General features: G+C 39.0%; 1 pseudogene; it reads right to left on the minus strand.

The window, feature by feature from the left end:
- Positions 1-3617: 3617 nt before the first annotated feature.
- On the minus strand, positions 3618-3733 carry LOC112474008 (annotated as a pseudogene).
- Positions 3734-16736: the final 13003 nt, after the last annotated feature.

Below are 16736 nucleotides of genomic sequence, written 5' to 3' on the forward strand. Positions count from 1 at the left end.
CCTAAACCATATAGTAGGTATTATATTTAACTTTTAAGCCTCCAAACTGTTGCTTATGTAGATTAATATTAATATTTTTTGATGATTTTAAATAATGAGCAGTGTGAAGAGATAGAAACTTAAGTTTCAAAAATTAATGTTGAGATGCTTACTCTCCAGAAATCAAGGGACCACTTTGAAGCCTTCCTTAAAGGAACAGTCTATACCCAATCCAAATGCTATCCTCACAAAGCATTCCTCAATTCCTCTAGCTGAATGTAACCTCTCCCTTCTTGGAATTTTCCTATTTTTATATTTTATCTATATTTAATCTATGTGATATTACTTTATATCGTGTATAAATTTATTTATTGATTATTCGTTAGAGTCTTTTCTCCCCTGAACATCTTAAGACAAGATCTCTAATGGGCTCGTCTTTATGCCCATATCGTCTTGGCCCAATAGGCAGGTGCTCACATATTTGCTGAAGGAACAGAGAACTGTGTAGGAAGACATAAGCTTCTCTGAAGTTACTATATAATAACGCAAGATGGATGAGAAAGAAATTCTTTCTGTGTCCTGTCCAAGTGAAGCACAAAGGAAAGGGATGCAATTCTGAGTCTAATAAGGAAACAATAACGACTGTGAATGCATTTTAGCCTTTCCCCTTTATTCTTAAATATTGGTAAACTCTGATTTTTAGTTCTTGGTGTAGATTTCATATTTGTTTAGAATCAAATTTAGAATTCTGTATTTTAATTTTTTGAAATTCTGTTGTTTCCTTTAGTTTCTTAATAAAAAGTTAAAACAAACATTAACCTCCCGTTATTGCTTACATTTAAAACAAGGAACTTGTTTATATGTCAGGAAAACTGGGGTATCTTAGTAGCCAAATGTAATGGAATTTACCTACAAGTTCCATGGCTTTTCATACTGGAATCCACATTTCCCAAGTTTAGAATGGAACGTGGTCAAGGAATAGTAATTCACTAGGATCCTGTTGCCCTATTGCCTCCACCCCCAGCTAACAGTTTGATAATGTGGTTGTTTGCCAAGAATAATAAGAAATTGGCATGGCTGAACAAATGGCTTCTGTGATCCAAAACCTTAGGAGAGAATCAGTTGATCATGTTGCTAAAAGTTGCTTGATATATTAATGTTAAAATTTATATGAAAAGTTTTAATTTTCTAAAAAGTAGGTGTAAAAATTTCTGTATTTATCTTTTTATTTAGTGGGAATAGATAATCAGGGACAGCTTTACCAGTTTGTTGTCCTAATTTCTTTTTTGTATCCTCCCCCGAACCGTTTGCTTTTTATTTAATGTATTCATTAAAATGTTGAGAGCAACATGTTCTCTATTCTAGAATATAGTTTGTTAATAGAAGCAGCCCCACAGGATTTAAGATTGACATTATTCAGCTCATGTATATAAGAATTCATAATGAGTAACTCAAGAAGTAAAAATAATTTAGGGAGTTTTTCTTAGATCATCCTGTTGATAGTCCTTAATTTCTGTTTCTTTTTAAACAAGAAAATATTTAAGAAGAAGGTTAGGGAAGTCAGGTCCTGCTTATCCTACTGTATAATACTAAATTATTGTATTTCTGCTCCCTCCTTTTCTCTAATAAATGGAGGCGGGGGGAAGAAATTAATGATAGTTTTGAGGTCCTATCTCCCTTGAGAAAGACTCCATGAAATAATTTATTAAAGTGCTCATATCTAAATTTAGATTAGAGGCATATTGTAATGGGAATAGGCCAGACATCTTTGTTTATTTTAACGTAGCTAACTTGTTCACATTTTCCAACCAATGTTTAAAAGTTCTTTTATTCATCTATCTCCTTTATTGGTCACCTTTACCTTTGAAGAAAGAATGCTTAAGTTTGGAATGAGAGGAGTTGATGACTTCTCTCCAACAAGCCAGAGTGACATAGTTCATGAACAAATTTTCCAGAGCAGTAAAGAACATGGATGGATGGCTACTTGCTGAAAGGCACATTGGTAACTGAAACTGGCTACACCGAAGTTTTGGGAGCCGCCAAATGCATCCACTTTTCCAAATACAGCCTAGAAGAATAGTAGACTTCAGCGCCTATGGAGCCACACAGTATGGATAGTGACTCTATACCACTTTGAATTTTAGGTGGCCATGGCTGACCCATAGCTTCTGGAATTGTGAAGATCTCTCTGCCTACTCAGCTGCTAGTCAACCATTTAGCAGTTTAGAAAGAATGAAAAAGAAGATAACTCATAATTCATTAAATATTTTTTGGCACCTATGCGTGCCAGGCTTTTGCCAGGTCCTCAGGATGTAGCTATGAGAGAAAGCAAAATGAAATGGTCTGTTCTAAAATTGTTCATATGCTAGTGAGAGAGCAAATATGGAAATAGATTACCATGAAACAGTAGAATACTTGCTTTAATGGAGTTATGTATGAAGTCCAGTGTAGGATAGGGAGAGGGAGTATTAAACTTAACCTGGGGTGATACTTAAGCTGAGTCTTAGAAGATGAATAGGAGTTAGTGAGTACTGATCCACTATTCTAAGCAGATGGAATAGTACGTACAATGATATAGAGGCATAAATAGATCTAGTATGTATGGAAACAATGCATCCTGGAAGAGTGGTGGCAGAGGATATGGAACAGGGAGATTAGGGCTAGATCATAATTGTCATGCTAAGGAGTTTGGGTTTCATCCTATTTATCATGAGGAAGCCGTTCAAAGGTTTTTAGTGGGAGCATGGCATGATCCATAGTATTTTTCAATGATTACGCCAGCTGCACAAGGCAGTAATAGAAAAATGGGAGATGGGTCAGGAGGTCTAAACAGGAAATGATGAAGCCCTAAACTAAGGTGACTGTAAGGACGTAGAGGAAGAATGCATTTAAGAGGTATTCAGGAAGATAGATGGAAACCATTGGTATGTAGAGGGTGAGGCATTTTTTTTGGTGTGGCGTTTAGGAGAATAACGGTACTCTTTATTAATATAGGGAATTGAAAAGGAATGGATTGGAGTAGGAGGTGATGAGTTCAGTTTTGAACATGTTGAATCTAAGGTAGAAATACTCAAAAGAGTGTTGGAAATAAATCAAGAGTTAAGGAAGGAGACAGCCAATCGGCCACTGAACAGCAATGATAGAGCTGTTGATGTGCTGCTTTTTTCATTTCTCTACTCACTCCACTATACTCCACAACCCAGTGGGCAGAGTGAGCGGAGAGTATGCTGGGGTACATTAGAAGGACAACCAACTGCCCCCAAAGAGGTGACTCTACTGAGTAAAGGCTGGCGGGTTTTTATTTTGTTTAGCTTGTGCTCTACACCAGTGGTCCCTAACCTTTTTGGCACCTGGGACCGGCGCTCTTATGAGAATCTAATCCCAGATGATCTGAGGTGGAGCTGAGGTGGTGATGCTAGTGCTGGGGAGCAGCTGCGAACACAGATAAGATGAAGCTTCCCTCGCTGGCTGGCGCTCACCTCCTGCTGTGTGGCCCAGTTCCTAACAGGCCATGGACTGCTTGGGGCAGGGGTTGGAGACCCCTGCTCTACACCTCTGAGAAACAATCTTAGCACTTCAAATTTTTCGAATGTCTCTTTTATTTTATTTTATTTTATTTTATTTGTTATTATTATTTATGCCTACAGCACCTGGTCTTCCTAGGTGGTCTTCTATCCAAGTACTAACCAGGTCCAGCCCTGCTTAGCTTCCAAGATCAGACATCAGGCTTGTTCAGGGTGGCATGGCCGTAGACCATGGACCATGGCTCCACTGGGACGCGAACCCAGGACCTTCTACGTGTAAAGCAGACATGCTAACCGCTACACTATGGAACCATGTCCTCAAGTGTCTCTTTTAAAGATTTTTGGGGAGCCCAGTAATTTTCTATCATGAGTAGAGTTCAGGTGTCAGTGCTGCTAGCATGACATGATTCCTGAGCAGATTTCTTCCCTTATAGGGCTGTTTCCTTATCTACTTAAATGAGGAGGTTGACCCAGCTTAGTGGTTCTCATTTTTGGATGCCCACTAGAATCACTTGAGAAATTTTTAATTTTTTAAACTGTTTTATTGAGATTTAATTGACATACAATAAGCAACAGGGTGGCAGTGAAATTTGAGTGCTAACTCAAAGCTGAGAAGCTGCATCTGTGGTCTGGTCACATTTTAGAATTAAACTTTTTACCTCTTAAAAAGAAAAGTATAATCATTGAAAATTGCTGTAAGAAAGAAATAATAAAACCTGGTGTTATAGGTTGAATTGTGTCACCTCTAAAATCACATGTTGAAGTCCTAACCTTGCCAGTCCCTCAGAATGTGACCTTAATTTAGAAATAGGGTCATTGTAGATATAATTAGTTGAGGTCATACTGGAGAAAGGTGGGCCTCTAATCCAGTGTAATTAGTGTCCTCATAGAAAGGCAGTATTTGGACTCAGATATGCACACAGAAAGAACGCCACATGAAGATGAAGGCAGAGATCGGGGTGATGCAACAGAAGCCAAGGAAAACTAAAGATTGCCAGCAAACCACCAGATGCTAGGAAAGAAGCCCGGGACAGATTCTTCCCTCATAGCTCTCAGAAGGATCCAACTCTGCCCACACTCGGGTCTAGGACTTCTGGCCTCCAGAACAGTGAGATGATAAATTTGTGTTGTTTAAGCCATCCAGTGAAGTATTTTGGTACAGCAGTCCTAAAAAAAGTTATACACCTGGTAAAATTTCTCTCTACCAATTCTCCTGTTTCTCTCTGAAGGCAACTTCAATACTGTGTTTAGTTGTTCACTGGAGCAAGGGGATAAGGCCAAGAACTATTTCAGGATATTACAGATTTGTTGGAAGGTCTTTGTTGGATTGCATTTTTTAACCCAGTGTTTGTAAGGTACATAGTATAGTGGATAAGGGTATGAATTCTAGAGTCAAAGTTGCCTGGATTCAAACACCAGTTCTACCACTTACTAGCTCTGTAACTTTGGAGAAGTGATTTCTCTGTGCTTCCTTTCTCTTATCTGTAAAATGGGGAGAATAGTGCTACCTACTTTTAAGGATGTTGTGAAAATTAACTGAAAGGCATGTTGAGCTCCTTAGAACAGTGCTAGGAACACAGCAAGCATTTAACACACTTCTCATTATAATTACTGAACTGCTTTACCTACCTACAATAGGTAAATATCATTAGGAACCAACCATGAGGGAAAAACATTTTCCTGGTGTATCTTAAGATTTCCTGGGAGATCTTAATAGGAGCTGGTTTGCTAAATTAAAGACGAGAATAAAAAACTCAGGTCTTTTGGATCTTGAAAAAATAAAGCATACTTCTTCTCTCAAGCTTCTGTTTCTTGCTTTAAGAGAGAGACTGAAGGATGGTGAGGTTTGAAATTCAAAGGAAAGCCAGCTCAGTGATCCGCTTTTTGTTTGCTGATCTTGAATCGTTAGCCCCCAGCTGCTCACTGGCTTCTTATTTTGAGCATTACAAACAAGAGTAATTGCATTGTTAATAAGTTGCTCCCTCTCTTTGGGCATCACGCTTACATATTTCACTGGATTCCTTTCCTGGACACCCCGGAGTTTAATTTTGGTTGCTTTTGGGATACTGAAGTGAATTGAGTGTCACTGAGGGAATATTTTAGGGAATATTTTAGTGTCAGCTTGGGCTGCTATAACAAAATACCACAAACCAGGTGGGTTATAGGCAATAGAAATTTATTTCTCAAAGTCTGGAGGCTGGAAATCAGATATCAGGATGCTAGCACGGTCAGTTTTTGGTGAGAACCCTTCTTCTGGATTGCAGACTTTGGATTTTTCATTGCATCCTCATACTGGTGAGATGAGAGCAGAAAAGCAAGCTCTCTCATGACTTTTAAGGGCACTAATCCCATCCATGAGAGCTCCACCCTTATGACTTCACTTAATCCTAATTACCTCCCAAAGACCCCACCTCCTAATTCCATCATATCAGGGGGTAGGGTTTCTAAATATACATTTTTGGGGGACATGAACATTCAGTTCATAACAGACAGCAAAGGAATTATATGTTCAAATCCTCTACTGCTTCAACCAAATGAAATGTTCTTGCTTCTCACAGAGCGAAATTTAGAGCTATAGGTTTGGAGTTGGAAAAGGAGAACTTGCAGGAAGATGGAGCCAGGAATCTGTCCAGAGGACCTACCGTATCCCCAGCACTCTCTTCCCTACTGTAGCCTCTACGTGTCCCCTGATTTCACACCCTGCTGTGGCCTGTCACCCTCATACCCAAGTCTCTGACTTGGTGACCCTCATGAGGAGTTAAAGGCTCTTCTCTGAAGGAGCCCCTCCCATGAGGAAGCATGGGATGTGATAAAGGACAAGGGTATTACAAGGCCTTGTCCTCTCTGCATCTGTTTTTCAGCACCTTATTAGAGATGGCTGGTGGGAAATTATGATTGAGGCTTTCTTATCTCTTTTCCCATTAGAATCATGACTAGCAGCAAAAATAAATTGCTGAGAGCCTCTAGTCTAGAGAATCAATATAGAGCTAACTCTCCTCTTTTGTACCATTTATTTATCTCTCATCAACTGAGCATGGCTTCGCATGCACAGTGGGGTATTAGAACTAGGTCCTCGCACTCGGGTTTTCATAGATGTTGTGCTTAATATTTTGAGCACCTACTATGTGCTTTACCTACATTATCGCATTTATTTATCACAACATCTTGATGGTTCATGTTTTATAGGAGACAAAACTGAGTCTCACATAAGACAAATGACTCGCTAAAGTCTCACAGCTTTAAGCTTCATAGTTTGCATTTGAACCCGGATCTCTGACTCAAAAGCCTGGTCACTTTTCATTCAAGGGGGAAGCAGACATGTCAACGGACAGACATCCTATAATAAGGTAAGTGCTCTTTAAGAGGCAGACACCAGTAGTAGTGGGCTGTCTGACCTTCCTGGAGAGTCATTGGAGGCACTCTGGCAGTTGTTTTATTCATCAGGATTGGGGAGACAATGGGAATGACACACGTCTCTTCCCTCAATGTACATTTGGTGTCTGAGCTTGCTCTTCTCTGCTTCTCTTCTCACCTCTGTGCACTGTTCCCTCTTAGCCTGCCCATTACTTATGATCAACCTCTGATCTATGTCTGGGTTCCCAGGTAAAATACAGGATGCCCCATAGAAATGTGAATTTCAGATAAATAATTTTTTTTTAGCATAAATATACTCCAACGTTGCATGAGATATACTTTTGCAAAAGAATTATTCATTATTTGTCTGAAATTCAAACTTCATTGTTTGTCCTGTATTTTTATTTATTAAATCTAGAAACTCTAAAACCCAGCCAGAGTCCTCTTGCCTTATCCTTCTTAACATTGGCTTTTCATGTAGCCTCCTGAGAGCAGCCTGGTTCTGAGCTCCTGGCCCCACCCAAGCTCTCCTCATCTGCTGCTGTACATGCCCCAGCGTGAGAGCTGGGTCTACTGCTGCTGCAGAGAAAAGCTTTCATCATATTTTCTTGCTTTGCTTCCTCTGAGAATACCTCCCTGGCACCACACTGGCAGGCTGGCAATGTAGGCAGAGCCTGAAGGTAGAAACTGGCAGAACTTCATCTCAAAGGAAATGGCCCAAGAGGGGAAAATGATGAAACAGCAAAAGTCTGTGGCCTAAACACAAAGCACAGACTGTTATAAATATACTTGACTTTACAGGCTGGAAGAGGCAGACATTTTATTATCTGATCCTTTCCTCAGAGTTTCTGGTCTCTTTTTTCCTCTCCTCTGTTCAGATACATACTAAGGACCTGCCTTGAGTACCACACCTCAGGCAAAACTTTGTCCTCAAGGATCTCATGGGCTGGCAAAGAAGTCAAGACCTGTCTAAATAGCTGTAACATGTGGTAGAAAATGCTGACACCTGAAGGAAGTGTGGAGAGAATGCTATAAAACTACAGGAGAAGAAGAGGGCATGTTTGGGTGAGGGAGGGAAGTGTTCAATCCAAGCCACTCCATGGAAGAGGTGTCTTTTCAACAGACCCTCAAAGGATGAATAATATTTAAACATTTCTCAATTTGCTAAATAACAAATTGTTGGATACAAATTCATTAATGGCAATTTTATCTATTTGTCAAATGACTAGCTCACTAAAACCTTGTTTCTTTTAACTGTTTATAGAGTTCATAGCAATTTTTTTTTATCAAGGCTTCTAAATATTTAGTTAATTATTATTTTTAAAAATCTCAGGCAATGTTCATGTTTCAAATGTCAAAAATATTTTAAGGTTGGCTCCTCTCTTTCACCCAATTTTAAATCCATCTGCTGCCTCTGTAAGCTTCTGTGACTCCAGTGACTTGATTCCCACAGGTATCCCCTTTTGCAGACACAAACTTGAAGTTTTCTCTGTCTCATGACTATTCTTTTGTAATTTTGACATGTTTTTTGTTTTTGTTTTTTTTCTTTCTTTTTTTTTTTTTTGGTGTTTTAAAAATAAGCAGAATAACAACAAATACTTCCGTGCCCACTGTTCAGTTTTAACAAATCTTAACATTTTGCCATATTTGTTTCAAATGATTTTTCCCCAGAAACAAAATATTACAGATATACACCCTTGCCTGTGATTTGATTCCTTTCTTTTTTCTTCTTTAGAATCTGACACTTCTCATTCCCATGTTTGTTTAACTTTACTTATGCTTGATTCATAAAAAAGGTTTAGTATTGTTTTTTATTTTTACGAACTATATATATATACACATATATATATACATATACTATAAAATCTGTTTGTGTTCTGCTAAACGTTGTCTTTATGAATTATCCATAATTAAACGGAGTTGTTAATTCATTTTAAATTACTGTACAATATTATATTTTACAACTATACTACAATCTATCTATTCTGCTGATGACCATTTAGATTATTTCCAATTTTTTATTATTACAAACAAAGCTGGAATGCATTCTGTATTTATGCTAGAGTCTCTCTAGAGTATATTACTAAAAATGGCATTCTTAGTTTATAGGTTATGCCCATCTTCACCTTTGTTAGGTATTGCTTAATTAATTGTCAAAATATTTGGACTAATTTACTCTTACCAGCAATATTTCTGTTTATCAAGCAAGGGACAAGGGCAAACCCCACAGATAATACAGGATACAGGTATGTTACAACCTGCAGGTATAAGGGGATGCATGTGGTGCCCCGGATTCTGACCTTTTCCTCGGGAAGTGTACTGAGGCCAGGCACAGCTGGACATACCAGGTATTATGTACAAGGGAGGGACTACAAATTTCCTATTGCCCCACACATTTATAGAGGAGTATGGAGGAATCAGGATCATCAAACAAAGCTAGCTTTGCGATCATGGTTTCAGCCTTCCAGGTGTGAGAAATATGTTAGAGACAGCCAAATAATTGAGAGAATTTATAGACCAGAGGCTTTGCAGCTCTCCCTGAAGAGCAGGCTCATTACTAGGCTACCTGAAAGAGGTTCACAACGGGTCATCCAATAGACAAACTGGTTTATCTCTCTACATTACACCTTTGATCCTAGGGCCTTGATAAACAGAAGCCTTCTGACCCGGGACATGTGTTAGTTGAGAACATTGTGACAAGTGTGCATCATAGGCTTTGAAAGGCATCAAAGGTATTTTGGGACTTCTTTTCCATATCTGTAATACAAAGGGAGGAAGAGTGCTTTAAAAATTTTTAATATAGGCCTTTAATCTACCTAGAATTTATTTTTGTTATGAAAGTAGAAATTTCATTATTTAAAAAATATGATTAACATGTTATCTTAGTCCTATTTTTTGACTAATTTATCCTTTCCTCCATTTCCTCCTCTGCCACTTACCAAGTTTCCATATATATATGCGTCAGTTTCTGTTCCTTTGGTCTATTTCTCTACACATAGGGCTTATATCATACACTCTTAGTTCTCCTTACTTTGCAATCAGTCTTCATTTTTGAAAGAGCGTCTCTCAACGTTGTGATCTTAAAAATTATTTTGTTTATTCTTGATCCTTTGCTCTTCCACATGAATTTTAGACCTAGCTTGTCACGTTACCTGAAAATTCTGTTGTGTTGTTATATTAAAAATAGAAAATATAAATCAATATACATATTGAATTGATAGATTTGGGGGAACTGATAGCTTTATGATAAAATGTATTCTTATCTGAAATGATGATATAGCTCACCATCCTTTATATCTTTCAATATTATCTTTGAGGAAACAATAATTAGATAGGATTCTCCACTTGAGTTTGGAACAAATTGAGAAATAGAGGAGAAGTACTTGGGAGGCCAAAATATTAACTTTACTGCTGATAGAGATCAGGTTAGAGTGTGTGGCTTTAGGTCAGATAGCCAAGTGCTTGGTAGATCAAGCCAACAAATATTAGTAAGCATTCAAAAGATTTATACAAACAATCTAATAGAGATAGCTATATATAAGACACTGTCGGCAGTTTTCTCGCCAAGAAGAAAAACAGAATTGAGCCTAGCATGCCCAGATTATTCTTTCTAAATTTACTAATTAATGTCGCTCTACCCTCCAAGGGCGGAGAGACTGACATTGTCATACCAGTAGAACTCCTTTCGAATGGATGGAAGTCTTCTGTAGGAAAGAAGTGTTCTTTCCTTACAGGTACACAAGATTTTTTTCTTTTTAATTGAGAACAAAATTTATTTCTAATTATATTTTTCATTGGTTATTATGGTTATATAAGAATTATATTGGTTTATAGACGATGACCTCATTTTCAGCAACCTGAGAACAATCTTATGAGATAGGTACAGTTATCATTTCTTTTTTAGATGAAGAAACTGAGGCATGGAGAGTTTAAGTAATTTAATTTCTTTTTATGGTTGTATAATATTTCATTGTATGAATATACCACACTTGTTTATCCATTCATCAGCTGGTAGACATTTGAGTTTCCAGTTTGGGATTATTATGAATGATGATGCTCTGAACATTTGTGTCCAATTTTTTTCCATGAACATATGCATAAACTTATGCTTTCAATTCCCTTGGGTGAAATTTCCTAGTAGTAGAATTCCTGGATAATATAGTAACTCTATGTTTAAATCTTTGAGGAATGGTCAAATTGTTTTCCACAGTGGCTGTACCATTTTACATTTCTACCACAGTGTATGAGGGTTCCAATTTCTCCATATCCTTGCCAACACATATTTGTTTGTTTTTCAATTCCGGCCATCCTAATGGGTGTGAAGTGTATCTCAAGTTTGTTTGTTTGTTTGTTTTTGTTCCACCACCTTGCCTTTCCCTCAGGTCTTCTCTGCCCAACCTCTCTTCCAGGACAACATTGTGTCTTAAAAGAACAAAGGAAATTCATTCAAAGGGAAGAATGCCTGACTATCCTCAGTAGAATTCAGTGACTTGGCACACCTGGCTCTTGTAGTCCCGCACTTGTTACCTACAATAAATATGTTCTGTTTCCAGATCAGTCTTCCTCACTACATGCCACATGTGGCACTGGGCATAGTTCTGTGTACACAATAGGTGTCGATGAATGTTTAGTGAGTGAATGCAGAGAGGAAACACGTGGCATCTAGGTGGGGCCCAGAAAGCATCCCCTGGATCCTATGTTTTAGTAAGAGTGTCTTATTTAAGATTTTCCCCCACATTTATGCCCTGATCCCATTTTTAGGGTGGCGGCATGTGCCCTGTCCCATCTTGTCTTTTTTTAAAATAACTTTTCATTTTTCAATTACAGGTGACATATAACATTATGTTATTTTCAGGTGTATAACATAGTGATTAGACATTTATAGAACTTACAAAGTGATCACCCCAATAAATCTAGTACCCATCTGAGACCACACATAGTTATTACAATAGTACTGACTATATTCCCTCTGCTATACTTTACATCCCCATGAGTATTTTGTAACTACCAATTTGTACTTTTTAATTCCTTCCCTTTTTTCACCCATCCCCCCCCCCCACCACCTCCATCTGGCATCTATCAAAATGTTCTCTGTATCTATGAGTTTGTTTCATTTTTTTTTTTCTTTTCTTGGTCTCTTGTTACAGCCGTTGTTTTAAAGTTTATTTCATCTGGTGTAAGTGTTGCTACTTCAGCTTTTTAAAAAATTTTCATTTTCATGAAATATCTTTTTCCATCCTTTACTGTGTGTGTGTGTCTTTTGATCTGAAGTGAGTCTTTTGTAGGCAGTATATGTAAGGGTCTTATTTTCTTATCCATTCAGCCACCCTATGCCTTTTGATTGGAGCATTTAATTCATTTACATTTAAAGTAATTGGTGATAGATGTGTCGTTATTGCCATTGTATTATTCATATGTTTGATCTTTTTTTTTTTGTTCTTCTCTCCAAAGAAGTCTCTTTAACATTTCCTGCAAAGATTGATTTTTTTGGTTGTCAACATTTATTCTGTTTTATTGCCTACTCCTTAGCGTCCTCTCCTCTCCTGCCCCTGGTTGTGAGAAGTGGGGGCCCTCCAAAGGCATCCCTCTCCCCTGGGTGCAGCAGCGTTCTTGCAGCAGGGGGCAGCAGCAGCACACTTCAGGTGCTCAGGAGGGTGGGGTACTGTGGGGTGCCCTGTGGGGAGGAGCTTGAAGGAGGAAACCTGTAGAGTGGAAAAGCTAACTCGTTCTCAGTTCCACTTCAGAGCCAAACCCACACCCTGTGGTGAGTTGAGCCACAAACACCATGTTTTTTTTGTAAAGCTGACAGTCTTCTTCAGGAGGGAGGAGGATGACTTTTGAGGACCTGGCTTTTTGTTTTTTGCTTTTTCCTAATTCTTTACCCTCTGCTTTTACCCATGAAAGCTCTAGTTCTTCCAACTTTCCCTTTCCCGTATTTTCATTTCCTCCTTTTCCCTACCACCAGGATCATGAGCCAATCTAAACATTCACCTCATTGATATCCGGTCACTCAGGGAATAAATAGATGGAGCATGTGGGAGAGGCAAAGCTAGCCAGCTCCCCTATCTCCTCCCCCCAACCCCCACAGAGGCATCACATTTATCTTAGAGACTATAATCAGCACTAATCAAGGCCTCTGGCAATCTCTTACACATTTTGGTGTTCCCACTCCCTACCCAGACAGGGTGAGCATATGAGCACCTACCTGCAATCTGGCCTATAACTTGGTCTAAACCTGCGTGCCATGTGGGGAAGGAATCTGGGGGGCACAACATCTGGAATTGGGGATCAAAGCACAGTAGTGGGGAGCAGTTTTGTAAAGATCCCTCAAAAATGTGACCTTGTACCTTCTCACTGCTTTTGCCCCAATTCTACTGTTACGATGCCCTTATGCACTCTCTCCACTCTGGCATATTCCAGTAGAGGCAGTGTAGTTTAGGAGAAAGCAGACGGGAGTTTTATCACCTCCCCCTGGTGGGACTAGACCACAGCCATGTGCTTGATTTTGCTGCTGTGTGGTTTGAAGCAGTCAATTACCTTTGAGCCTCAGTTTTTTTCATCTGCAAATGGATATCAATAATGCTCTCCATAAGTATCCCACAAAATTAAGATAGTCAAATAAGATAATGATATGAAGGTTTTGTAAACAGTAGAATGCTTTTAAAACATCATTTATTATGACTGTTTCTTTTTCAACAGTACTTTGGCTTCTGTTTCATAGACACAGAATTAGGTATTGGGACAAACTGGATTCTTGATGGTTCTATGGCTTTTGAGAGGCAAGACAGGACAGAACAGAGCAGGACTATTTCTAGGGACTTGGGTCGTAGTGCTGTGTGAGGAGGGGGATTCTTTTTTTTTTCCTGTGGCCAAGAGAGACTAATAGGGAAATCTACCTCTAGAATCCTGGGTCTAGACAAGACCACCAAAGTGTCATTAGTATTAGGCCGTTTTCCTGTCTTTTACCTAAGGCTGTATCTAAACTACCCCAGATGGATAAGCAAGAGCATGGTACTACCAAGCCTTCCAGCCTGTGTTTGATACTTCCAGGGATGGGAATTTTGCTACTTCTCCAGGAAATCAGCTCCATTTTGCCTCTTACGCAGCTGAAATCTGCCTCCTAAGTACTTTCTTAAGTGTTTCCAGGGAAATTCCATATCCTCTCTCGGTCATTCAGAACTAAGTATGTCTTACAGTGAGTTCTTCTTTGTATTTAATTTCTTACCTTTTGGCTGCAGTCAAAGGTTTTGAATGCTTTGAGGACAGGGAAAGGATCTATTCATCTTTGTATCCCATCTGAGCCCAGCACAAAGTGGCCCTGGAGTTCAGCTTTTTGACCTGAAACTATTGTTCTATCCTCACCGGAGCTTAGAAATACGCTGGGCACTGTTCTTTGTTGGCTTTAAATACAGTATTTGCAAAGTTCAAAACAAACTTTGCAATAATTTGGCTTGCAGCTTCTCTCTGAATTCTCCCTCCATTGGGGACCGATTGGAATGGGAGTAGGAACTGTAAAGACTGAGCTCCCTGTTTCTGCTCAAGGACAGGCCTTGTGATGGCTTGGCTTGGGCTCCCTTCCTTTCTTTATCAAATAAAATCAGCCCTTGAAGGAAATTGGCTCCAGATTGCGAGAAACAGGAAGTGGAGCTGAGAAGCGGGGTCTGGGAAGGGAAACCAGAAAATTAGCTCAGGCCCAGCCCAGTCAGTGCCAGGCTCCCTGCCTCATTCATTGCCTACCGCTCTGTCCTTTTGTCAGCACCTCTAGCTCCACCTACCCTTTTCCTGGGTCCTGGCATGTGAGGCTGAAAGGGACTGAGGATGTTGTCAAGCCCAGCACTACCAAGCCTTCCAGGCTGTGTTTGATACTTCCAGGGATGGGAATTTTGCTACTTCTCCAGGAAATCAGCTCCATTTTGCCTCTTACGCAGCTGAAATCTGCCTCTTCCAGTTATCCCCACTGGCCCACTTGGGACTCTCCTCCGTGGGGCAGGCCCTCAGATGCCTTAGTCTCCAGGCTTACTTCCCCCGCTACCTCCCACACCCCCACCCCACCCCAGAGGAGGTCCTGATAGAAGCAGAGTTTCTCAGAAACTTACAAACCCAAAGGAAGTCAGTACTGGAACCTCAGCGGGAAGGAAATGCTGAGAACAAAGAGCTGTTAGTGGGCCCTTTCCTTGCCAAAGAGATGCACTTGGTTCACCCCGATGTTTACTACAACCTTGACATACCGCCTTTCTACCTCCTGTGTGCCCAGTGTCTTTCAAGAAGAGTTTTCCTCCCAGTCGGCTCACTTTACTAATTTTTGCTGAAATGTGTTGAAGTATATTTAAAGACATAATGAAATTCCGCTCCTAAGTACTTTAGTATATACCTTTAAAACATAAGAATATTTATCTGCAGAGCTGAAATAAAAATATAATGCCCAACAAAATTAATTATAATCTTCTGATATTATCTATTATTAAATTCATGTTCAAAATCTCCCCTGTTGTCCCCAACATGTCTTTGATTGTTGTTTCATCCAAGCCAGGATCTAATCTAGGACTACGTACTACATCTGGTTTTTATGGTACTTAAGGCTCTTTTAATTATGATGCAAACTTTGTAAAGTACTCATACAACTCAACACCAAAAAAACAAACAATCCGATTAAAAAATGGGCAGAGGACCTGAATAGGCATTTATCCAAAGAGGACATACAGATGACCAATAGACATATGAGAAGATGCTCAAAGTCACTAATCATCAGAGAAATGCAAATTAAAACCACAATGAGATATCACCTCACACCTGTCAGAATGGCTATCATCAATAATTCAAAAAACAAGTTTTGGTGAGAATGTGAAGAAAGGGTAATGTGCACTGTTGTTGGGATTGCAAATTGATGCAGCCACTGTGGAAAACAGTTTGGAGATTTCTCAAAAAATTAAAACTAGAACTACCTTATGACACAGCAATTCCACTTCTGGGTATTTATCTGAAGAAAACCAAAACACTAATTTGAAAAGATAGATGCACCTTATGTTTACTGCACTGCTATTTACAATAGCCAAGATACAGAAGCAACCTAAGTGCCCATGAATGGACGATAAGATAAAGAGGTGGTATATATACATACACATATACATACACACACACATACATGCAATGAAATATTATTCAGCCATTAAAAAATGAAACCTTACCGTTTGCAATGACATGGATGGACCTAGAGGACATTATGCCAAGTGAAATAAGTCGGAGAAAGACAAATACCATATGATTTCACTTATATGTGGAATCTAAAGAACAAAATAAAAGAACAAAACAAAAACAGACTTATAGGGACAGAGAACAAACTGGTGATTGTCAGATGGGAGGGGGGTTAGGGGCTGCATAAAAAAAGTGAAGGGATTAAGAAGTACAAATTGGTAGTTACAAAATAGTCACAGGAATGTGAAGTACAGCATAGGGAATACAGTCAATAATATTGTAATAATTATGTATAGTGCCAGGTGGGTACTAGACAATTGGGAGATCATTTTGTAGATTATGTAAATGTCTAACCCCTTTGCTATACTCCTGAAACTAATATAAAATAATATTGAATGTCGACTCTAATTGAAGAATAAAAATTAAGAAAAAAAGAAAGAAAAATAAACAAAAACAATTGTTATGCCGATAAATGGAAGGGGGTGTCCCGTCCTCTGGATTTATCTGCCTACTTCTTTGTTGTGGTGTAGCTGGCTTTTCTATGCCCTTTATTTCCTATAAATGGTAGATTAGATTTGAAGGTTTGATTCAATTCAGTTAAACATTTTTTAACAAGGATATATTCTCAATGATGTTGGAACTTTATGTTGCCTCACATCGGGAAACATATCTGGTTGTCCTACTACT

The sequence above is a fragment of the Pteropus alecto genome, unplaced genomic scaffold, assembly GCF_000325575.1.
Source record: "Pteropus alecto unplaced genomic scaffold, ASM32557v1 scaffold311, whole genome shotgun sequence".
NCBI lineage: Eukaryota > Metazoa > Chordata > Mammalia > Chiroptera > Pteropodidae > Pteropus > Pteropus alecto.